The sequence below is a fragment of the Conger conger genome, chromosome 2, assembly GCF_963514075.1.
Source record: "Conger conger chromosome 2, fConCon1.1, whole genome shotgun sequence".
NCBI lineage: Eukaryota > Metazoa > Chordata > Actinopteri > Anguilliformes > Congridae > Conger > Conger conger.
In genome coordinates this window covers 11,390,027-11,414,872 of record NC_083761.1, presented here as the reverse complement: position 1 = coordinate 11,414,872, position 24,846 = coordinate 11,390,027, and the positions used below count along the sequence as shown (strand labels likewise).

At 40.3% G+C, this 24,846-nt stretch overlaps 1 long non-coding RNA gene across 1 annotated transcript in view; it reads right to left on the bottom strand.

Annotated features, from left to right (window-relative positions):
* Positions 1-16,199, bottom strand: part of LOC133116182 (uncharacterized) — a 100,955-nt gene extending 84,756 nt beyond the window's left edge. The window contains exon 1 of the long non-coding RNA XR_009705843.1: positions 16,117-16,199. This is a non-coding gene — a long non-coding RNA (uncharacterized LOC133116182). The remainder of the gene's footprint in view (positions 1-16,116) is intronic.
* Positions 16,200-24,846: the final 8,647 nt, after the last annotated feature.

Sequence of the window (24,846 nt, the reverse complement as noted above, 5' to 3'; positions counted from 1 at the left end):
CTCAGGTGCAAGTCTGAACAATAGGAGTGAATTATTGCTGGACTGTAATAATGGGTCATGAATACTTGGTAGATTAATGTTACACATTACTAGAAACAGAGATAAATAGGGTCACATTGTAACTCTGTTTGTTAGAAAAATTACACCTGTTCAAATGTTATGAACCTGCAAATGCTATTCTGAAGGTTAAATTGTATATTAGTCTAAAACAAATTGAGACAGAGAAAACTACTGGCAGTAAAACATTATTTAATGTCCTTGCAGGCAGTGTTACTATAGGGTGGGATTAAGATGCAATAAACCTCAGTGAAATGTAAGAAAAATGGTCCCTCTAAACAATACAGCAGAGAATGAATTGCTCGGTAGCACATAGTTTCAGAACTCCACGAGAGAGACATAAATTAAATATGTGGAGACATCGGGAATGCTTTACTCTCAACGAAGCGATTTTTCTTATTTACAGTCATCTTCCTTTGTATATGAATGTATGCCACAGATAGAGGTTGATATGTTATTGCAAGTCAGACATGAAATACATTTCGATTAGCAAAACACCAGATGAGGCAGTTTCTGGAGAATGTCAACATTGGTGTCGTAAATGCTGGCCTATACTTTCATCCAAATACTTCATTCGGCATTAAATTCAGATAGGGTGAAGGTCCTATGCATTGGTCATCTTTCTTGTCCATTTTTTGCTCACTCTGTATTCTTTATATACAGAACCCAGTAGTTTTTACAGCATCACCTGATCTCACAAGATATTAGACCATGGTGGGGAGCATAGTCTTGTTGGTCAAATCATGCCAAATATGACCCAAAAGTATTTATTTCAATCATGCCAATATTGCTTGTTGTGGCTTTTGGACAGTAGCCACATCCGAATATTTCCAGTATTGTTTCAAAACACAATACATGATTAATCTCGACAGCCCTGCTGTAGCGGGTTCAGTTATGAGGTAACCAGGCCCCCATGGGGCACATACCACTGGCTCATACATGTGGCTTTAGTGGGTTGATCCTGTGGCTTGGCCCAAATGTGGACCATGCCAGTACAGAACAGCAGCCCCAAAGGTCAACACACGATTGGCTTTAGCATCGCACAGAAAAGAATCTCATTGGCTAAAAAATCTGAACATTCCTCCAATCCTGCAATAGGTGAGATAGTGGACTTGAAACAGCTGACTCACATGTATTCCGGAGTACACACAAGTCTGTGCCTGTGGATAATTTTGTTTCAGAAACAAAATGGCTACTTTTATTCTGCTTACTTTGCACATTCTTGATTCACCTCAAATCCACTGGATAGTCAGACTGAAAAGCTTGTGGATATCTGAACTGTAGTTCACATGTTATCAGTGTAGGCAGTTCTTTCTTCTATATTTGGAAAGAGGAAACGGTGATACAAGCAGAGCAAATGGTGTAAAGTCTCTGTAAAGCACACCCTCTTCCCTCAAGCAAACACTTTACCTTCTTTAATTCCAGCAGTCATCGAAAAAATATTCAATTTGTAACAAAGAAAAATATAGGACAGTGGGTCCATTCTAAACCTATTGCCTTTTTAAACTAACTCTTTTTTTTTTTTTTTACTTATGAAACATTAAATGCAAACATGATATTAACTGCACCGTATCTAAATCACCCGTTTCAACAAAGCAGCAAAACAATAATAATAAATCAAGCAAAAAAAAAAACTGCAATTCATCTGATAAACAAATCACATAACTGCTTCCAGAAATATAAATGTTTATATCTCGCAGCATATGTGGAACTCCCTGAATGTACAAAACGATATTTCACAAAATCTCTTTATCTAGATGGATGGTTTCCTTAATACAAAGAATCTATGGATTTACACAGGTTACAGCGGATAATGACTCACAGTGGAGAATCTCTCAGCTCTGACATTTTCCTGGAGAGGAAACTCATCATCTAAACCGCTTTAGTGTTAGAAATACCAAGGAGATGATAAAATATCATCTGGCTTTCTAATCCTCTATTGATTTGTTTACGTCCACCTTATTGGAACTAATGGCACCGGCCACGTCAGGAGGGGAAAACGGAGAAGGAACCTGAAGTGGTCTAGACTGGAAGTCTTTCGCAGTCGGAGTATTGACCTCTCTATTGACTCTTCGGTCTGAAACCTCCGCAGAATGGCTGACATTATGTCCAGACATCGCAGAGGCGTCAGGAACCGGGAGGTCTCTCAGACTGACGGACAATGAACTCCAAGAGGACTTCAGCCGGCCTGACAGCACTGGCTGCTGGAGGGGGGAAGCTATGGAGGTAACATGGATGGCAGAGAGGCTAAATGAAATGGATATGTGATGGTTCACAGGTAGAAAGAAAATCACTCATTCACAGATCCCTGCAGTTGCAGCTTGGGTATATCATGAGACAAATATGACAATCTTACAGGTGGGACACAAATATGATCAATTAGATATTTTCCACATCCGTGCAAGGTATCCTGTAGTACTGTGTAACCTGCATGTAAAACAAACTGTCTAAACTTCAAGCAAAATGGGTCAATCCAGATTGGCGGCAAAACCTAAAAACAAACAAAAGGACACAAAAATAAATCAGCTCAGTGAAAGGTGGCCCCACACATTTTTATTGGGTGCCCTTTCTGTATTTGATAGCTTAACGAATAGGAAGATAGCCAACGGGAATGAAGGGGCTAGCCAAATGATATAGAGGGGGAAGCAGTCAAAGCAAGCCCATGGTTGGAAAGTCAATGGTTGCTAAGAAAAGCCACAAATATCCCAATAGAAGCATAGGGATCTTAAAGCTCACATAACTTCCATGTTTATAAGGGAATAGTTTCTACAGAATGATGCACAATGGTACTAACAATTATTGAGGCATTTAGAATTGAATAGAAGCTATTAGATTTCAATTGAAGTTTGGTGAGTAATAGTTGAAAAGCATTTTCTGCATGAAGATTTGTACAGTTTCTGTAAAACCAATGCTGTCTGTTTATTGAATAATGATGTCTTACTCAAAACCAAACAAATGAGTGACTTAAAAAGCATTTTCTCTCAACTTGCAGCGGGTGTAATCAGAAAGAATCCAAGACTAATAAGATGAAAAAAATATTCTTTCTGAACCGTTACTGTGAAATGTGTAGAATATTAAATTCAACAGTCACTTGAAATTTGCCATAAGTATGAAATCATTCAGAGCCGTTTATGTATTAGCCAAATAGCATACGTCATTTCAAAGTAAAAGATGTAGGTGGGAATACTTACAGCTGGCTCAATGAAATGTGAATGGATAAATCAAGGAAAACACATTACTCCAATTTTCCCCGGCCCATGTAACAACAAAGTACACAGACACCAAGAGAACCCGGGGGCTACAAGAGCAGGACTGCTATGTGAAACATTTATAATTTATGTGTATTTGATGTAGTGATATGTAGAAACCTCTGTTGAATTTTAATGGGCCTAAGAGCAAAAAATAGTTAAATGCCTGTATTTTTCTGAGAAATACATTCCTTACAAAAGCCTACAAAGAAGTTCTAAAACATGTACAAATGTTCTTCTCTCTTCAAACTCCCTATCACAAACAAAGTCATTTCATCTTTTTATTCCAATTCCTTATTGATCCAGCTTCTCAGATCTTATAAAGACCACTGCACAGTCCTGCCTGTGGCTATCATACAATGTCCAACACAGTCAACAAAGGCAAGTGATTTTCATTGATCAGATTGTAACCAAAGCATAGAAACAAAGATTAATACTCTTCAATACAGTACTTCCTTACATCAATTATGGATGAAGCAAAGCTAGTGTACTGTAAGGAGACAATGATCAACACAATTGTTTTGCAAAGTCACATTCATAGATCGTACAATAGCAATAGAATAAAACAAACACTGAAAAGTCGGTTTTCTTTTCCAATAGAACAACCATGCGTTGATTTTCAGATATAAGCTTTGTGCCTGTACACAGTATTGATAAAGAGCTGGTCCTTATTATCACTTCTATAAGAAATGCAAGAATGTCAAAAACTTTTAAATATTCATTAGGGTTTAGTCAAGAACAGTATCATTCATTAATGTGATATAACAGAAATGATAAAGAAACGGGTGGATGTCCATTCGTTTCCTTGGGAGAAAACCTCTCTCCTTCGGGATTCACTTAGCATTTTTGGGCCACTCGGTGCACAAAGAGCAGGCTTATTTGAATCAACCTCCTGTCAAGTCTAATCAAAGAACGGGAACTAAAATACGGGCTAAGGAACGAAGGCAGGCAGAAAACAAGATGGAGAGGTGATAAGGTGGACAAGAGTTGTCCTGATAGGAGACGAAACAGTGTTCTGGCTTTTGTCCCGGTTTGAGGAGATAATGAGGCTAATACCGGTGTCGCACCACAAAAGCAAGGGGGGTTGTATACCATACAGTATCGCTGACAATGGCATTCTTGCATTTGATGTTTTACCACAAATCTTCCATACCAGACGTACAAAATGCTGTACGTACAAAACGCAGCCAAGCTACACTGAAATATTTGCTTTTGCATTTAAACAGTGTGCTTGAGATTTCAAGATTCCCAGTCATTAAATTCCATTTCATACACAGCCATATTAATCCCTCTGGAAAGAGACACTCAGAAAGTGGGTTAGCATGTCCCTGGTATTCTATTTCGAGGACTCATTTGTCTATATTTGCTTTATATTCCCATTGTTAGTTTAATAGATTGCTCTTCCGACAGGAAGGATACAGTTGGTGTATGGGGGATTGAGTTTATTTATGTTTTTAAGTCCATATATTTAACATAGCCATATACTTCATGAACACGCATCTGTTTCATGTCATTAGTTACCTTTGAAGAGTGCATATCTGGTGTTGACCTAAAAGTAACTGCTTTCTTGTTTTAGAAATGTTAATCAAAGAAAACTTCTTCCTTTCTCTAAGATTCAGCCATCTCAAGGGACTGTGAGGTCTTAGAATTATTATACTATGGTATACAGTCCCGGTCTATATACGGCCTGTGTGAAATATGCACTTACAGTGGACTGTTGTCAAAGAAGCTTGCCATACCCAGGATCAGGAAATAAAGCACTACAGGTCACATAGATAAATTGTAAACATACTGCCAGCTTTTTCACTGTACTATAATTTATGCACAATGTAGATTGTGTTGGCAACCCGGCATTTGACTGTGAAGAGAGCAACAGTAAATGGATCTGGCACAACCCATTTGAAAGAAAAATGTAGCGGTCTTGCGTATTCTCTTGACGGTACGTTTCATCCTCTGAAAATGAGAGCCGGATATTTTTCTTACCCCAGAGAGAGCTGCATTTCTCATGATGCTGGTGGAAACACCAGCCAGAAAGGAGAAAAAAAGAAAAGAAAAAAAAACGCTTTGTTTTTGCACTCCCGCTTTTGATAACGGCCGTTAGAGAGCTGATGGAGATCATAAGCTGGGTTTTGCGGAGCGTTTTTTGGCCATCTCTCTCATCACACTGAGAGAGGGCTTCATTCACAGCCTCTGCTTCCTGAAGGACGGTCCTTCCTCACCGCACAAACCCAGGCCCGCTCCACAGAACCCTGCGGCTTCCGTTTGAAAAGAGTTGAAGGGTCAAGTAAACTTGCAGGAGCAGGAGCCTCTCCCTGAGGGAGAAACAAGTGCTTCTTCAGGCCCGGCCGTGTTTGCTGAGAAAGGATTGCTGGCACGACCGGCACCTCTGTATCCCCACTTGTTCCTCGCTGACAGAGGACTGAAAGGCTCTTGGAGAGGGATCTTTACAGCGTGGCACTCCATTCAGACTTGCCAATTAGGTTCATTTAGTTCCTGTGGGCTTTACTTCAACAGCAGTTACTCTGATAGAAAGGCAACACTTTTTTCCGTGAGAGACATTTACTGTAAGTGTGGTGTGCCTTCGCTAATTTTGCGTGTTAGTGCTGGTAGCCGGTGCTTTCTTTGTATTCTCAGTATAATCTGTACAATTTTTTCACCATGAAAGTTAGTTGATAGCAGTGTTAATTTTCGATTTTGCTTACACCACTGGCATTTTAGAGCACAGCAACAGTTAGTGTTTCTGGTTGGGAGTGACAAAGGAGGGCAGAAGGTGGAGGATGGATTCACTAGCCATCCACATGAACCCCATCAACCCCAGCTACTAATAACATCCCAGATTAATTCAACATTTTTAGTTCATATAATTTTATTTTAATCAGTCTTTTGAATTAAAATACAGATACACTAACATTCTTCCTGTCATTGTGTCAACGAGATGAAATGTAAAAAGTACAGTACAAGATTTTTCTCTTAATTATATTCTCTGCAATTATAGATAGAAGCTTGTCAGCTAAGTAATAGGTTCAAAGCATGCTTATTTATCCTGGCACTTTTAAAAATAAAGTGTTGGTTATATAGTATAATCGGAGCATTAGTAGTTGTCATATTCCGTGTATAATTGAATGTAATTTGAAGAGTTTCTCATTTCTCATTACATTGATTCAGCCTGTTCTTTGAAAGGTAATACAGAAGACTCGTTTTGATATCCGCGAGTCACTCAGAGGGTCCTTACTGAAGCAACATTGTCACAAGTGGCTAAATGAGCTCAGGTGTTGCTCAGGTGTTGCTCAGGGATAGCACGGTATTCCTCAATGGCTCAAATACAGAATAAATTATTCAAACGGAGAATAAATGACTCAAATACAGACTAAATGACACAAACAGAGAACAAAGGGTACTTCAGTGAGGAATTTGTACATTTTGACAGATGGTCTGTCGTGGCTCAGTATCTGCAGTGGGTCAGTAAGATTAAATTCATGTCATGTAAATCATGCACCCAGACCTTGATGTCATGCTAATATACGTATGCAGATTATCTAGAATGGACTTTCAGACCCAGCCGCAGCTAAACAAGTTAAACAAGAAGCGACATTACACATACACATTAGCTACAATCAAAAGCGTAATTCATGCAATTCACACTATTACAACAAATGAAAAATAAAAAGTTAAATAAGTGTTTTTCTTTTCAATTAGCCTAGCATGTACACAAGCTCCCATGCTTGATATTTACAAACAAACCATTTTATAGATGACTATGCCTTTATATCAGAATATGAATACATTTTATCATCCCTGGATGGAAAAACCTGTACAATGGCAACATAGGAGAATGCACAAAATGGATGGAATGTCTGTTTCCATAGGGCAGCATTTAATACATTAATGCAGATGCATTTGATTTACAAAACGCTAACCCAGCTGTTTCGCTCAGTGAAAAGGCAATAGAAGGGATACATTTACACCTCCTCTCTGATTGACGCCTCATCAGGTTCTTTTGATAATATTGTATTTGTGCTGACATTTTGGCTATTTCTCAAGGGGAGATCGCAGGGGAATGATTGCGTAGGCAATTTACATATCATATGTCACTTCTCCTTTCATTTGTGCAAAAGTGGGTTGAATGGGGCCGTGCAGAAGAGGGGGAAAGGCTACAGGGGAATAAACACTCTTATTTGCCCTGATGTATATTAACTAAGGATGTAGTGCTCGCCTGCACTCTTGTCCAAAATGAATTAAACTGGCAGACTCCAGCGAAGGAATGGCGAACACGTTTAATGAGAATATTGCACAGACTGTTACTGTCAGATGTGATGTATTAAAACACTCTGAACATTTCCAACGATAACTTTTGTCCCGTATTGGTTTTGATGCCGTAAGGGCTTCTCAGTCTTTAATGTGTTATATTTCAATAAAAGATGCATTTTGTATGCTTAAACACCTGGTTCTGTGGTGATTTGGATTGACTGGGTGCAACCGCCCAGAGGTATGAATACAGGCCTGGTCAGGAGGACTTTGTGATGCAAGCCTAAACACAAAAAAGGAATATTTTCAAAAGGTAAATATTTATTTTCATTTGATACAGGGTGTGGGCTCCAACATGCTCACAGTTATGTGGGTTCGGGGGACAATGCGCCTACCAATCAGAAAGCACAGCATCAAAGCTATAATACAATGCAATTACCAGGCATGAATTTAGGTTAGTTTAAAGCAATAAGTTACGATGAGAATACTACTCCTTTGTAATGCACTGAATGACGGTTTCTAAAATTATTTTATTAATTTTTTTTCCAGCAAAGGAGGGCACTGCTGCAGTTCTGTGGTTCCCCTCCAACACTCAGAAAACCAAAACCATCCAACTGGGTTAGTGAATTCAGCTGCGAGCTCAGACAGAGCTTCCTTCAAGGGAAAGTTTGACACCTTTTGATTCAAAGACTTGTCATGAGCCCATCCGCCCCCATTCTGATTTCCAACAGCCACCGGGAGTGAGCGCTGTATTGTGGAATAGCGCTAGGTATACAGGAAAGCCCCCCCAGGGGGCTGGTGAAGCACTTCTACTCTCAAAAGACAGAACCGCCAAGATCAACCCGCACCACCGAAGGGGAGCGCACATCAGGAAAATGTGAGCTCTGTAAAACACCCCGATGAATCCCCTGAGCAGCCCTTCAGATAACCCAGGGAAATATGAGAGTAAATTAAGAATAGGTGCCGCGGCTTTTGTTGTAAGAGTCCAATAAGCCTCGCGCGAGCACATGAAAGAGCGTCGGAGAGGACGCCCGAAATTAATATTAATTCACTTTTTGTCAAGTTTCATTGCGTGATGGAAGCAGGACACAGGCAATTTCCTACTTAAATAACTGTGTGTATACGTGTGCATATGGGGGGGGGGGCTTTACAAAGATAAAGAACAATGTTTGCACTTTTCCAAAATATGTTTTTGTCAAAATATCAGTCCAAGTACATGATGGGGAAAAATGTACTTCTCTCATAATTCTAACAAAACAAGTGCAGTACAATTTTTTTATGATATACTGTATACCGGCAAAGTATGACCCTGGCTTTCATTTCATATGATGGAAGTGAAAAACCAAAAGCACTTAGATTAATATTTCCATAATTTGCAGTTAGCCTAATGACACCCTGACAAAAACGGTAAAGCACCTTAAAATGTTTTGCTTTTCACACTACATACAGTCACATAATCAGTACAATATATTGAACAATATTATTTTATCATCGTTTAAACCACTTTCCTGGAGTTAGTTCAACTTTTTGGATAGTTGATCAAATATCCTCTGTGAGAGCCAATGAAATATTAACACCCAAGGTTCACTGGCAGCTTAAATAAGAAGTTTGAGTTTGGATGGAAACTTCTGCAAAGTGAAGCACAAGGGTAGCGTTTTGATTGTTAAAGTTCTTAAAGGAAATTAAATGTACGCATGTCTCCCAACATTGAATATTGGTGACAATTACTTCAGTCAGTTGTGTCAATTCACTCCTTCCGCAGTTGTCACTAATCAGATATTGGAAGACGAATATAAATTAAGTTGACAGGAACACATTTCTGTACTGAATGCAGAATTTAAAATCAAACCAGTGCTGACATAAAACATGTTGTTTCAAGGATACGAACCAATTTACTCCTTTTGGACATTTTGAAGAAAACCACAGGAGAACACTTCCAATTTGAAACTTGTGTTTTATATCATTTTACTGCTTTAGAACATTGGCTGCACAACACTTAAAACACTGTTTTTCTGTTCCGTCTTAGAATATGTGGTATAGTTGCGAATATTACAGTTCTTTTTCCAGCTGTTAGTTATAAATTGCCAGTTTGCAGCCTGACATGCTTTTAGAATCCATGTAATAGGTCATCCATCCACCCACCACCTCTCCTTCCCTCACAACATGGCAGAGCCCTTGTGGTTTCACAAACTGCACTGCAAAGAACCCAGACTATGTAACCAATCAAAGCCTTCTGGCCATCAAACAATGATCTGCCCATCGTGGAGAGTGATGCAGTACACTGGCATTTGTAGTATTTGAACTAGGGAGAGGAGAAACCCACACATATTAGCTCCAAGCCTCAGGGTTCTGTGTGTGATAGAAAAGACACACGCACACACATAAACACACACACACACTTTTATGTTGCAAGGTTCATGTTGCAACTTCTAAACTTCCTTGGAAATACATCTTCGCCGGCAACTATTCCAAAGCATAAATCCATGTCATTATATCAATTTATTTCCATGTCATTTGTGTGGGCTAGTTTGTCAAGTTCAATGAAAGGCAAAATATTAAAGCAACATATTAAAGTGAATATATTTCCTATTTTTCTCCCTTATCCAAAAAAGGAACCAGTAATAAAATCACGGCTGAGCACACTTAACTATAATTCACCTATCATTTGAAGCGCACAAACAAGTTAAGGGGCAGGCAGGACGAAGAGCGTAATTTGTCATTTGTGAAAAGGAGAACATGGCGCTTCCTCCGGTTGGAGCGCGTGGTGACTGGCTGGGCTGCTCCTCGCAGGGCAGGAGGCCCCGGGCTCGCAAATACAGTTTGATCGGCTGTACTTTCGCATTTCCTTCCGCGGCGGCGTAGCCGGTTGTGACAATCCCAGAGGGGAGAGGCCAGCGTCGCGTTCTCCTCCGCGCTCTCCTCCGCGGCAAAGCGTCCATATGCTCGCTGTTAGCTCGCCGCTCCGCTGTTGTTTTGCCAGCTTGTTTGCGTAATGACGACAGCTGTTGTGCTACCGCCGAAGTTGTGAACAAATGGAACGCGCGCAAACGCGGCTGATCCGAGACGGGGCCCCGGGCCCCCGCACCCGGGCTCGTGGGCCTCGGAAAAGCCCCGGCGACTCGCCGGAGAGAGCCAAGCCCGGCCCGGGATCTTCAGCACTGTTAATAATACGAACTGTCTGCAGTGAAATGATGAGTATTATTTAAATAATGAGCCTTAATTTAATTTGATTTTTTCCACCAAGTATTTAAAGTTGTTCCAGCAAATTATGTCACGTGAGTTTAACATAACTAATTTTTTATGAGGGAAGAAGTGTCACTTTTATGGTCTTATTCATGGAAATGTAAATTTTCGTTAGAACGGGGAGGGAGGGGAGGGAGCAGTATCAGTTCCCCGTCTGGGAACGCTGTGTGTGGAAAGGCCCTCAGTGCGACGGGAATGATCACAGGGTCAGTGTGAAATTCCAACTGACTGATCCAGGGCAAAACTGGGATTACAGCACTTCCCAACTGAATTTTACCCATGCTACAATAATCTGTCTGTTACAAAAAAAAACCTCGAGTGAGCCATTAGCTCTTAAATGATGTGACAATTCATGGCTACTGTGGGAAAAACTGTCTTGATTCATGCCCATTTCGCTCAATAAACTGCACTTTATTTATGATGCGTGGCTCCCTTGCTGAAGAATGTCGGTTGACCGGATATAAAAACTTCAAATGGAATGGAATGTGTACTGGGGTCATCCAAAATATTTGTACTTTTTTTTTTTTCTCCAAACATGAAAAAGACCAACATAATTCCATGTTTATTGGTTATATCTGTATTACTCTTCCACACAATATCCTTCCACTCTAATGGCTTCCATACATTCCTGTCTAGCGGGGGCTAGTCGGTGTAGACAGGCACGCAGTGACCCTTTTGCACAACTGCTCCCCCAGTGGTGGAAACCAGCAGCACCAAAACAACATGGCTACCCAGTCTGTTACTCATAGTGTAGATTTACATCCACACATAATGAGTGTCAAACACCACATGCCCTTGTGTACATCATAAGCCGATAACGAATTATCTGAAGCAGTAATGCATAAAACTATTTCCCAAATTTTATTGGTGTTTTTCTGAAAAGAAAAAAACAAAAGTACTGTTGGTTGTTTAATAGTAAGAGGCTATTTTTCCATGGCTTTAAATGCAGGGTATTAATCTACTTCCATGTTTGGTTGTTTCAGAACACAAATAAAACGTCCTGAAAGTCACAGAGAAAAGGAGACCGTCCACTACCAGAGGGGAAGAAAAGAATATTGAACCTCGGAAAAATGAAAAGCGTGACACGCCAAGAAAGATTCCTCAAAGTCTGGCCCATTTACTGGAGCGATCTCTTCTCGTTTGCCGATGTCTTTGGAAGAAATGGTTTTAGCTCCAATCAGTCTGCATTTTGTTTAATTATGCACCACCCTGACAGAAATGCTCTTTCTGATCACATAAATCACACGCCGGTGACACTCGGCTCAATAGGGCCAGCCAGAACAATACAGTGAGAGCTATCGACTACATCTCTCCAGTCCACAAGGTGTATCATTTAGCCAAGAGTGATAATTAGATGCAGAATTTACAGAAAACTGTCAATAGCCCTGCCAATAAAGGGACTCTTAGCATCTATCATCCCGCGAATCAATGCCATTTTTCAGCAATGAATTCCAGAAAATGATAGCTTTCAAATAAATAGTGGAAGGGAAACATGACACTCCTTGGGGAGGAATAAAACAGCTCAATTTTCCCCGCTCGGAACAGCTCTCCGACTGCCTCACTCGATGGAAAAGGTCACAGGACATTACAGCAAAATATCTCTGAAACAAGATGTAGAACATCGCTAGGACAAGACGAGCGGGGCCAGGCCCCGGCAGAAAAGGCCTCCATATATCTCCAGCCTGACAGATTTAAGGCCGGGGTCAGCAGGTGCTAAACTCAGCAAGAACTGAAGGTCAGTCACTGGTCCGGGCATTAGACAATATAATGCAGTCATTCTCATCGCCCAATGAGCAAATTAATGTTAAACAATGCAAAATGTAATATTCAGCAGCAAATAAAGAGCACTCAAGCCTGCCGCTGAAAAAATGAGCGGCACTTAAACAATAATGAGGGCCATAATGAGGATCACTGTAACTACAATGTCTTTCTTTCCAACTGAAAAAATATTGTTCTAACACTAAAAATGTGATTTACGTGTCATTTCCGCGTTAAAAGCGGGCGCCGTAATAACTACATAAATCAGAGAGGCTCAGGTTAGTAAAACGAAAGTTAAAATAACATAATAGCACATTCAAATGATGAAATAACAGCGGTGAGGGAATAATGGCTGAGACTGTTAAAGCCTTAATGTCTCGAGAGCGCACGTTCCTTACCCTTCCAGTGAATGATTTTTGTCACTAAATAAGCACTATGCTGTGTCACTTTGACAGACTTCTATAATAGCACAAAATTGCTGACATTATCTTCACATTCACTTCTGTTCAGTTAGAAATATTTTTATACCTGGCTGGATGCAGTAATGAAGCTGAAGGCCGTAGTCTCTGCAGTGTTAACCCCAGCATTGAGAGCTGAACCTCAGCCTCGAGAATGAACATAAACAGGCTCCGGAGGACTGAAACGCCTCAAATGTTGCTCCCGCTTTCCGCCAGGAAAGACTAACAACGTGACAGTGATTGGTGACTCGCTGCATTATCATTACAGGCTGTGCATTTAATGACATGATGAGACGACATGCTTTTTATTACCTCAGTCTAGACTGGGTTTGAATCCTGCTCCTTTAGGTGACAGACAAGGGCTCTATGGCAGGTTGTTAATCACGCGCACTGCCCAGAGGAGTCATACTTAATCCCGTGATGGCATCCCTGCCATCAAGCCCCCACTGACAGTAGTAAAAGAAAATGATTTACACAGATCAATCACTTGACTCATCAGCTGCCGAAACCGGCGGCTAGTCCCCGACGCGGCGTTTTAAAAGCCGTCGCTGACAGATGCATTCCGCCGCTTGATTAAAGGCTCTGTCTGCCTAACCTTTTATTTGAAGAATGATCTGCGCTGAGTGACAAATACCTTCCCGTTTGGTTCAAGGCGAGGATATTGACATTCAAATTCACCAGGCCTACACTGAACAGATGTCACTGTTGGCAAGTGGCTTGATAGCAACAGCAGGTACACCACGGGGGGGTGGGCGGGATAGCCGAGCCAAACAACAACGGCGGCGGGCCCGGGTGAGGGACCCTCAACAAGTGAACAGTTTTACGACTCTCGCCCAGTCCTTTTCCCCTCCACAATTATCATCAAAGAACATCTGTTTGTTGTTCCAATGTGCACCCTGTGTCCTGGCCTCACCTTGACCCAACTTTCAATTGTATTGGATGTTTTTACTAAAAATAAACCGCGCCGAGGAGTGAAGTGACCCTTTTGTGTGAGAAGGGCGTCCTCCCCTCACAACAACATCCATAAACACCGCCGAGAGGGGAAATCCCTCCGCATGCACCGCCACTTCCCCTCCAATGCCATCCCTGCTGACAGCCGCGTAACACGGGGGCCGCCTCCACGGCCGCCGATGCCAAATCAAAGGCGGCGAGCTTGTTGCTCTGAGCTGATCCCGCCGTCCACGTTAACATTACCGTTTTCCCGAAAGAGCCAGCTGAGCGTCATACGTTTCCTGATAAGAGAACTGATACACAGAGGAAGTTGGAACCCAGTTCTTCCTGCTTCGCGTACATGGTTTCCATTTTATTGTAGACAGCCAAATGCAAGCGGTACCTAATAATTACTTATAACTACTTATAACTAAGCATTCCATTTTGTGAATTTAATGTTTACTAATGCAAGTCATATGTTTGAGCAAATTTACAGTCAGTGAGAACAACTAGAGAGAAATTCTCAGGAGATCAGCAATTTCTGAGACACCCAAACCACCACCCTGGTGTAAAATACAGCTATGACCAGCTTGAAACTGGCCAAACCATGTTGAGTATGGAGCTGGTCAGAACTGGTCAACCAGCAACAATTCGTTTCAAAACCTAGCTTGAGTTGTTTTGGGGGTTTTTTCAGCAGGGAAATCATTCCACAACAATCAACAATCATTCTACAGCTAAATTCACTTAGATCACATTTCTTTCCCATTCTGATGTTTGGTCTGAACAACAACTGAACCTCTTGACCATTAGTTGCTGCCACAAGATTGGCTGATTAGATACCACTCAATACTACTCAACTACACATCTATGCACTTGTGGTTCATTTCAAGAGCAAATGGCACCACAAGAAAAATAAAAAATTGAGTAGGTATCATCAACTCTTGGAGACAAAGTTCCACTCCATTGAGTATGTGCCAGGAGAGGGAAGCAAACTTATGTTATGTAATGGGGAAACAGAACTGGGATAACGGTGAAGGAACTGGGCTTTCAATCAGAGGCTGTGCATATGAATCCTAGTGGGAACAGTGTCACTCCAACTTTGAAGAAGGTACTTTATCAGAATCGCTTCCGTTAATTAATTTATTTATTTATTTGGCAGTACAAATGGATTTTATGTAAAATGGACTAATATAAATTGGTAAGAGAGTTTGCCAAATGCTAATGTAGATAGTGAATGCTAATATAGATATATGAACTGTTCCCAGACTCTCAGATTGTTTTCATGCTATAGAAGGCCTACACCTTAAATGCTCCTGTTTAAGGTGCTGTTTGGCACTGAGGGTATAATTTATCCCTGCTCATCATGTTCCTCTTAAATAATGCCATGCAATTAGCACATTCACAAGAAAGGTAACACCTTCTTCACAGAAGCTTCATCTGAAGACCGAGCACGTCTATAGGAGACAGCTTCAAGGCCATTAGAAAGAGACAGCAACATTGCAACCATCCTGTACTGAAACCAGCTATTACGCAGTGCAAGAAATCATGTAGGATTTAAAACATGCTAAATAACTAAAAATCTGCATACATTTTTTAAATGCACAAATAGATATGTAGGTGTTAAAACATCATAAATTATTCCAATATCCTTGTGTGTATATATAGCATATATAGCATGCATTCAGGGGCGTCATGTACCCATTTTTTTCAGACGGAGTACACACAAAAAACAACCATGGCCAACCTAATTGTAATGGAAATAATGGAAACGGCCATTCTGTTCCTTCCATCTTAATTAATCTGCACACACAATGGGTGTTTCCATCATAAATAATTGTATCTGTTACCGAATAATTGGTTAGGCAGTGCATCATACCCAACCTAAACTCTGAAACGCACGCCATTAAAAAAATGTACAAAGAGTGTGTTTTAAGAAATTCCAGCACCACCAGGGTCAGATGGTGAGTGGGATAGGTTAGGACATTATCTTTGAAACCAAAAAGTAGCCCGCTTTCATTCCTTGAAGAGGTAGCCAGCACTTAAAACCTAAACCTCAAACAAACCCTAGCCTAACAAGAAAACGCTTAACCAGCGAGCTATATCCTAACTAATTTTCGTGAGTTCATTTGACTGTTAATTTGAACACTGCATCAACATTGTTCAAAAAGTAAACCTACCTGAAATAATTCAATCTCAATGTTGCCAGTTAATTAAGTTACAAATGAAATGTTGGTATATTTAAGATAGACGTGTGTTCAGTACATTTGTATTTTGGCGTTATGGGCGATTCAAGTCATAACAAAATCATTGGTCAGCGAATTGCAACGTTGCTTCAAAGAGGACGCGACTACTTGGAATAAACCAAAAGACGGCAGGCGGGGGGGGGGTGGTATAGTCAGCAAGAAGTACTTCAGCCATGACTTTGCTGCACATTACTTTCCAACTTCTTTTGGAGAAACGGGCAATTTAAAATGAAAACAACTGCTGACATCCCACTGCTGAACATGCTTGTAGTGTGGGCTACACCACGTTGTGACTTGCACATCTGGGTCTTTTTGGATAAATAAATCCCTCCCATTCCACCGGAGCAGATGTTCAGTGAGTGTCCTGCCGCAAAACGGCTGTCCTGCATCACCCAGACGCGACACAGAGGTGACTCCCTTCTCAAAACCCCCCACCCATGTAAAGTGAACTGAGATCCATTACCATTGACTCATAGCTGCAGGTTACATGTGTAATCATTATTAATATATAATATTTTTGACTAAATTAAACTTTAATTACACAATTATTTGTTATTTATTCTTAATATGACAACAAGTTTATTAAAAGAGGTTGTAGGAGTGTTACTCCATCTTACTATTAAGGTCAACAGCCACGCCCATATGCTGTAATCCTTTTCTCAGGTGCGAGATTAACTATCCCCGGGTCATGCATCTCTTCTGAAAATCAACCAGGAGCAAATGCTAAATCCTCCATCCTTTGTCTGGAAATAGTTGGCAACTGACATGGCTGTTTATTAAGTGGTTGTTAATACACATCCATTACACCAACAGGAATTATTTTATTGTTGTCTGTTGTGGAGAGTCTCATTGTGCAGTGTTCAAATATGGCCCGCTGAAGGCAAGAGTTTTACCTGCTCCATTCAAGGACAGGAGGTCACATGTCGCCCACAATACGAATTGGTTTCCTTTTTCCTACTCCATTAAAAGGAGGGCATTAAAGCAGAAATGAATCCCTGACCTATTACACTGTTTGGTTTGGCATACGACCAGGGGAAAGTGTGTATAGTCTATTATTTGTTCTTGCCTATTAAAATATATCAGCACTGTCTAGGCAGATCAAGGTCAGAATACTATAACCTCATAGTAAAGGGCATGTTATGACTCCTACTCCTTCAAATAACATTCCATAAATTAGCAAATGGTTGTGTATCACTTTAGTATAGTGTACAGTTAATTCTGACGTTTTTATCGTCAGTTACCATAATGCTCGCAAATTATTTGTAGTAGTAATCTAACTAAAATGATACTGCAACTGGGTCCAATGTTACCACAATATATCATAGTATTTACAGTCTAAGTGAACAAAAACATTAATCTAGCACCAAATTATTTTAGATATCCAACAAAAATACACTGAAGTGCAATTTAGGGAAACTATATCCTCAAACTAAGTGCACACCTTGCAGTTAACTTTGTAATTCAACTATTTTAAACAGCGCAAGATTGACAGTAATATTTATATATTGTGGAATGTCAAGAGGGCCTGATCACTTTTTTTCTTCCATACTTCATGTTTGGCCCACATATGGTGCTCAAGAGAACAGATTGTAAATTGAAAGTGATATTCAGAGACGTGAACCACATGTTTAAAAAAAAAAAAAAACACACAGTGTTAAAAATAAACTTTAATGTGTTGAATAATACAGCTGTTGAAACAAATGCACATGTAAAGTTGTTCCTATAAGTGGCTGAAAACTATTAGATTTTAGTGCTCTGTTGCCCATACATTTCAATGGAACTTTCTCCTATTTCCAAAACAATGAACGTATTACTTGCCTTGGAGATTTAAAGGTTCATTGAAATGGTATGAAGGATGCATATGACTCTAGAGATGTCTTGAGTTATCAGGTTTAAAAACATCCACATGTAGTATATGTGCTCAAAATCTCATTTTTAAAATTCTCACTGAGTTTGGTGTGTATGTATTTGCCTGATTATTTAAATAGGTATATTACATCACCATGTATTCATCCATGCATACATATGTAAATTAAACAAATCTAAATAAGAATTGCTTGAAAACATCAGATTACTGAATATAGCATTAAATTGAGGCAGCAAAAAATATCCTCTTTCTTATTTAAAAAAATACATGTCTGTTAAACCATAACTTCTTGGCATCATCATAAATGTACTAACTACAGTTCCTGTACACCAAAGTATATGCACAGTTATAAGTAGTACCATCTAGTGCACGCATACACACGCACACATATACATACACTACGTTCAAGCTAGAGAAAAGGTCCCAATTAATCTGAAATCATACACTGTTCTTTCCCTTTGTTTTGGTGCATCTAAAACATTGTGAGCTACTGATACAACCAGGGTCATTTTCAACTGACTCAGTAAGGGTGACATAAGGCTCCAATGCGACAAACCCTGACTACGTCCCATGAACCGAACGATGACCTTTCGGCCCTCGTGTGCTCATCTACGGGTCCTAAGAGTGGGCAGCGCTGTTGGGGGAAGATGCTGGCGTGGTCTACTGGGGCATATTATGGGATGCCCTGAGGACCGTGGAGCTCAGCGCTTCAAGTACACAGGCTTGCACCAGATACAGTACAGTGCATAGAGGATTATTGTCAAATGCCCCCATTGTAATTATTGCTGTACACCCTGAAAAGAAAGAGCAAAGCATAATAGCCGAAGCATATTTCATTGTTTCCTCTGCCCAGAGGGTATTTCAACGAGGCGGAAGGCGAGTGCCCAAAGGGGCCCTAAACAATCCGTTTATGAAGATTTTATGAATGACTTAAGACTGCAGACAATAAATACACACATTCTTTTGGGACTGGCCCAGCTGCACTCTTCGGAAACAATCCGTCCCCGTTTGGACAGATGACTTCTTGTTCCCATGCATTCCATTCAGAGGACATAAAAGTGTATCGTGTAACCACGCACACCTCAAAATGCTGGCCCACTTTTCAGGAGGGACATGGATACAGCACGGCTTTTGAGCCGCTTCGCTTGGTCCTGCCCTGCTTCGGAACAATCCCAAACGGAGCCGCACACTAGCAGCTGATACGGTCAAAACAAGGGCAAACATGGCAACCACACCCTCTCTTACATCAGACACAGAGCTGCCCCTGCAATATGCAGCGCTATGCGTATGTAATGCTAAAGCAGCTGGCATGGTTTCCTTTTGGTTTTTTATCTTTGTCCTCTTTATTTCATTTTCAGCCCAAGATTAATACCACCCTAAAGCAATGCATCTCGTGAAAGGGTAAGTTTAATCAACTGTGTGTGTGTGTGTGTGTATGTGTGTGTATAAAAAATATACTTTTTGTAGGTACTGTGTCAACAAGTTCCAAGTTTTAAAAAATAACTGCATCCTCTGTCTTTCACAACTGAAAAGATTTTTATGAGGTACATTTTATATATTAGGAGCTAAATCCAGAGTCTCCATTTTGCAAGACCAGGTACAGCACCGGGTATATTTTGTGCCTGCCCTGCACATGTTCCTTAAGACTCCTTCTTGTCCCTCTTTACCCACATTTGTATCACTCGGGCTGGGTCACATCAAAAAAGAAAAAAGAAAAAAATAGAGCTTCCTTTGTCCACGTGCTATAAGAGGGGAATGTCTGCCAGCCAGCTTGAACAAGGAACTAGTCATACCATCTTATCAGTGTCAATCAACACACTGAGAATCCCACAGCCTGGATCATCCATCAGAGCTCGCTATCAGCAGCCTTCCAGTTCAAAAGCAGAGTGCGGATTGCACATCACACAAAACCACCTTGGGTGATAAAGGTACTTATAACCCTACATATATTTATGGATACCATTAAAAACAAAACTGCTATAAAGAAAATAGCTGACTGCAGAGTAAAAGCCTGAAGGACCCAATTTCCTGCTGAAGTACCTGATGGACACTGTGACAAGCAGATTGCTTTCTAGCACCAATTTTTTGGAGCATGTGAAAAATGAGCGGCATGCCGGTATGTGGTCCAAGATGACTCATAAATCTCCCTTTATCTCTGCCGTGGTGTTAGCAGAAAAGGATGAGTTGCTTTTTTTTCCCCCCATCTCATTCACATGTCTATCTGTCTGTTATCCATGCCCTTGAGCAAAGATTACTGATGCCCTGTCTTTGATATATGACACATCACACACAGCAGCTTTTCATCGAATGAATTAACCTGGAGAAAAAAAGGGGGGGAAAAAAGGGAAAAAATGCAAAGCCGGGCCCGCGGTGAAGCTCTCTGACTCTCTCGCACCTCCTTTGTGCTTCTGGCCCCTACTGCTGGGGCTATAGGCATTATGGGTAGCCTGGCTTGGTGGCAAATTGTTTATCTGACCTCTGCACAACTCTGCATTTCATAATCTAGTATCTGTCATCCCACAGTGCCATCTCGGAGACAAATTGTAAGTGTCAGTTGAGGAGATTTTCCTCTGGGGGAGAGGTAGAGAGTGGGGCGGAACCCACCCAACACAGACGCAAGGGGAGATTGATTTCTGAGGGTGGGTGCGATGGTCAGACTATGTAAAAAGTAGTCCCAAAGATGAGGTAAGCAAAGCTTTGTAGCAGTAATGCAGACAAAAGCCTTCCACGTAATCTCAGTCTCATGAAAACAAAAGGCTGCTGTACTACCCATATGCCATCTACGTATGCTTTTAATCTTGGTTCATTACTTTGTTTGGCATATGCTGTGCAGTACATGGTCAGGGTGCAGTAAGGTGGGGAGGTTTGGGGGGATATGGGTGATTCCAAGGGCCCTGACTGACAGATCAGATAGGAGTGTTTGTGTCCAATTCAAGATGTTTTCATGGGGCCCAAAATCCCTCGTGGCACCCTTTTACATCGTATCAATTTACTGTACAGAGCTTTGCATTTATTTGCTGAGGTAATGCAGATTAAGCAATTTGTTTACAGATTCAACAACAGTGCCTGTTATGGCCAGTTAATCCTCTTGTTACATAAAGACCTATTAAAGATGTTACGTAAGATTTTATATTGGCTCATATAAAAGTCTAGCAGACAACAAGAGTGATTCTGTTAGCCAAAACGCACTGTACAGTAAATTAAAAGGCTATGGCCTGTTTATAGACTGGAGTTGAGCCAGTCCCAGCATGCAGTGGAAGAAAGGCTGGAATCCTCTGGAGAGGTCGCTAACTATCGTAGGGCTCACACACCTTTCAGGCACACGATCATACCTACGGGAAATTTCAACTCAGGATTCAAACTCAGTATCTTCCTGCTGTGAGGCAGCAGTGCTATTCATTGCACGGCTGCTGTCCTGTGATGTCATTTTAATATTGCCTATTCTACGGCATATTATTTCAATTCTGTTTCCTTAGCTTGCTCGCTATACAGTTCCCACCTGAGAATTCAAACATGTGACCTTCTCTAAGTCACAAAGTTAAGACTTGTGAACTCAGAACATGATTCTCAGTCTAAAATAAACTAAACAGTGTTAAATTGTCATTTTATAGCTATTAAATTGCCAGTGTTAATGGCCATTTTATGGTTTAGACCAGTTTATAAAACTAAAGGCCACAATGCTGCCTTGGCTCAGAACAGATGCGCTAATACTGCTATGCTATGGCGTAATAGCCCAGAACCAGGTTCTGTAGGTCAGGTAGTGATTCCAACATTTTCCACAGTGAATAATGAAACAGGTGCTTGTGAGGAAAAGCAGCCTTGAAAGCAGAATTATTGGCTGCATAATAACATGAAATAAGTCATTCATCCAGAATTTTTGGTCAGCCTCATTCTTGAATTGCACCAGCTACATCCCTACCTCTGTCTGGGTGGAAGGCTACATTCAGTAGCAGCATGAATTAATCAGTGAAAATATACCACCAAATCAGGTGAAATATTTTAAAGTAAAAAAGAGTCAAATTCTTCTTTATGGCACAGATGAACCAATTTTGTCCATGGTGCCAATCGTATGGAATCACGTAGAAGACCTCCAGGTGCTCTATTGTGGACACAGGGTACACAGTTTGTCCTTTTTGCTAACTATCCCTATTGATGGCTTTTAATCATTAAGCATTCCCCCACTGGGCAAAAGATGAGCAAAATAAATAGTGGAGTATCATTGCCAATACATTTGACTCACAGTAGCCTGAAACTAAGATTAATGGCAGGGGCCGCAATTTATGAAATACCCTGTAAGGAAACGTGTTAAGAAATGATTGCGGTCATACTAAAAGCTCCAACCTTGTAATATAATTTCCCCCATAGGTCAGGCTTCATTGACCCTAAGCTAATATTCCCTTTATATGTTGTTGATTTTCCAAATCACAAAATACTTTTTGAAGCACATAATTATAGTGTAATGGTGCAGTATCTCAAAATGATTTATATTAACAAATAAATCAAGGAACTCATAAATATCTCACAGCAAAGTGAGTGATGTAATTAATTGTAGCATGGTTTCATATATGATGACATACAGTAATTACATTTTTAATGCTAATACGTAATTATAATTTAGTCTATTTTTTCCTACTACGGCAAATAGAATTCTCCTCATTCTAAGAGGTATTGACCTACTGCGGTTTATTCTGATGTAAGATGTATCAATTAGCTTGGTATAATTTATTCCAAAGAAAACCAATACTGCAGACAAGTGGTATAGTATGTCATCATGTACAATGGACACTCAGATGACACAAATCTCTCCTTTCATTAATGTATTACAATGGATTCATTGTAATACATTCGACTGTTGCTTTGCAGGAGATTTCATAATTGTAAAAGTCTTGCTGACATGTCTGCATGAGTTTTGGCTAGCATGCTGTGGACACTGCATATCTGTAAATTAGCAACAGCACGTGGTAACTACCACTTTGCTAAATTTGGGCCTTTCCACAATTTAGTTTTGCTCCATTGGCAAGGGCTATCAAGGTGAGTAAAGTTATTTCTTCATTCACAGAAGTGACCCATTAACACGCCTTAAGTGCCGCTTACAAATCATCGGCTTCTGCAGAACTGGCAACTCAACAACTTATTACATTCATTATATAGTGCTCCATCTGGCCAGGGTCATTTGGCTTTTTAATTTAATCCTCTTCTGCTCTCTCATTTTTCCCACATTTACAAACAGCTTTGACTGTAGCTCCAAGCTGTACCCCCTCAGTTGCAAAAATATAGTTTTTAGATGATTACGCCAACGGTCCGCGGCCATAAATCCACTGTGCTGCTTCATTAATAGATAGTAACAGATGTTTACTGAATGTTGATTACTAGTCATGTTGACCACTGAAATCTGTTCATAAATGAAATGGAATTTATCGCGTTGTGGAGCAGAAACCCTGCCAGCAGTCTGTGCCAGGAAACAGACGCACGTCGGCCATTTTGTTATCAGTGCTTCTTAGCCACATGACTCTGTGCTTACAACACAATAAACTGAACATTTTCACTCAGCTTACACCGTTGCCATTATCAGTACAAAACAGTATGATTTATCAGTTCTATAGTGTCTGAAAGCTTATTTAGTAAATTGGATAGTTAGCTAATTTATATATTTTCTAATCCATGGCTAGTTCTGAAATAAGTAAATGCTCTTGAAAGCATTCAAGCTAACTTCCATGGGACTACCTAGATAGCTGATGTTTAACAAGAAAGTATTATCCATTTTTCTAGATAACTCGTTAACCAACACTAGCTAGCTAACTACCTAACTAGGACAGGGCCTAACTGTACAGTGCGATGCTTCAGGGACCTGGGGTGAGTGTTTTTACTGACTGCACCCCTTGGAAGCTACTGATAACAACATTACACAAACTGACTGGATAGGATTCATAAATGTTAACTTCAGAGATGTTATGAGGACAAGTGTGATTTCTTACCTCCTCAAAAGGTAATGTACAGGACGTGGAGCAGTCTGTCTATTTAGGCTGACATCCCAAATGTGTCAACAGACACAGCGTCTGGACATTAATGTGGTTCGGGCGGCCCAAAGTCCCATCAACAAACACTTAACATCTGTGAAATATGAAATGATGAATGATCAATTTCATAGGTCACATTGGCTAGTAACTATCATCAGAAATACCTTGAAACTACTTTCTGTATGCCAAAACGAATATTCATCCACTGCAAACAAGTCATTTTCCTTCCAAAGTTTACTTTACCTGATAATAATACAGTATAATTTACTATATTTCTATACATTCTTTTAGATTTAATTCAACTGATTTCATGCAAACATAACTAAGATTGAAATATTTTCACCAAACACTTACTAAAATGAAACATGAGTGAAAAAATGTGTGGTGTTAATTTTTAAAGTAATGTGGTACATTTCATAAAGCCTATGTTCTCCTTCATTATGTATACATTCAAGGCATTAAAATGTATTGTTGGGGTACGAAGCCAGTTCTAAACATTAGATTACCTTTAGTTCATGTTGTTGCTTTGATGACAATATAGTTCAACTATATAGTTTAAGAGCTAGCCATTTGCACATTTGGGTGCTACATAGACCGAAAAATCATCAAAATGACCCATTTTTTTTTGTCCCAGTATGTTAGCAGTAAGACAAATGCTTCCCTTGAATCGGCATAATCCGAATTTAAACCAAGGTTCCAGGATTGAGTCTCAGACAAGTTGGAAACACTGGCTGAAAGTTGTAAAACTTTTAGTACTCCATGAATGACTCTGTTGTAATA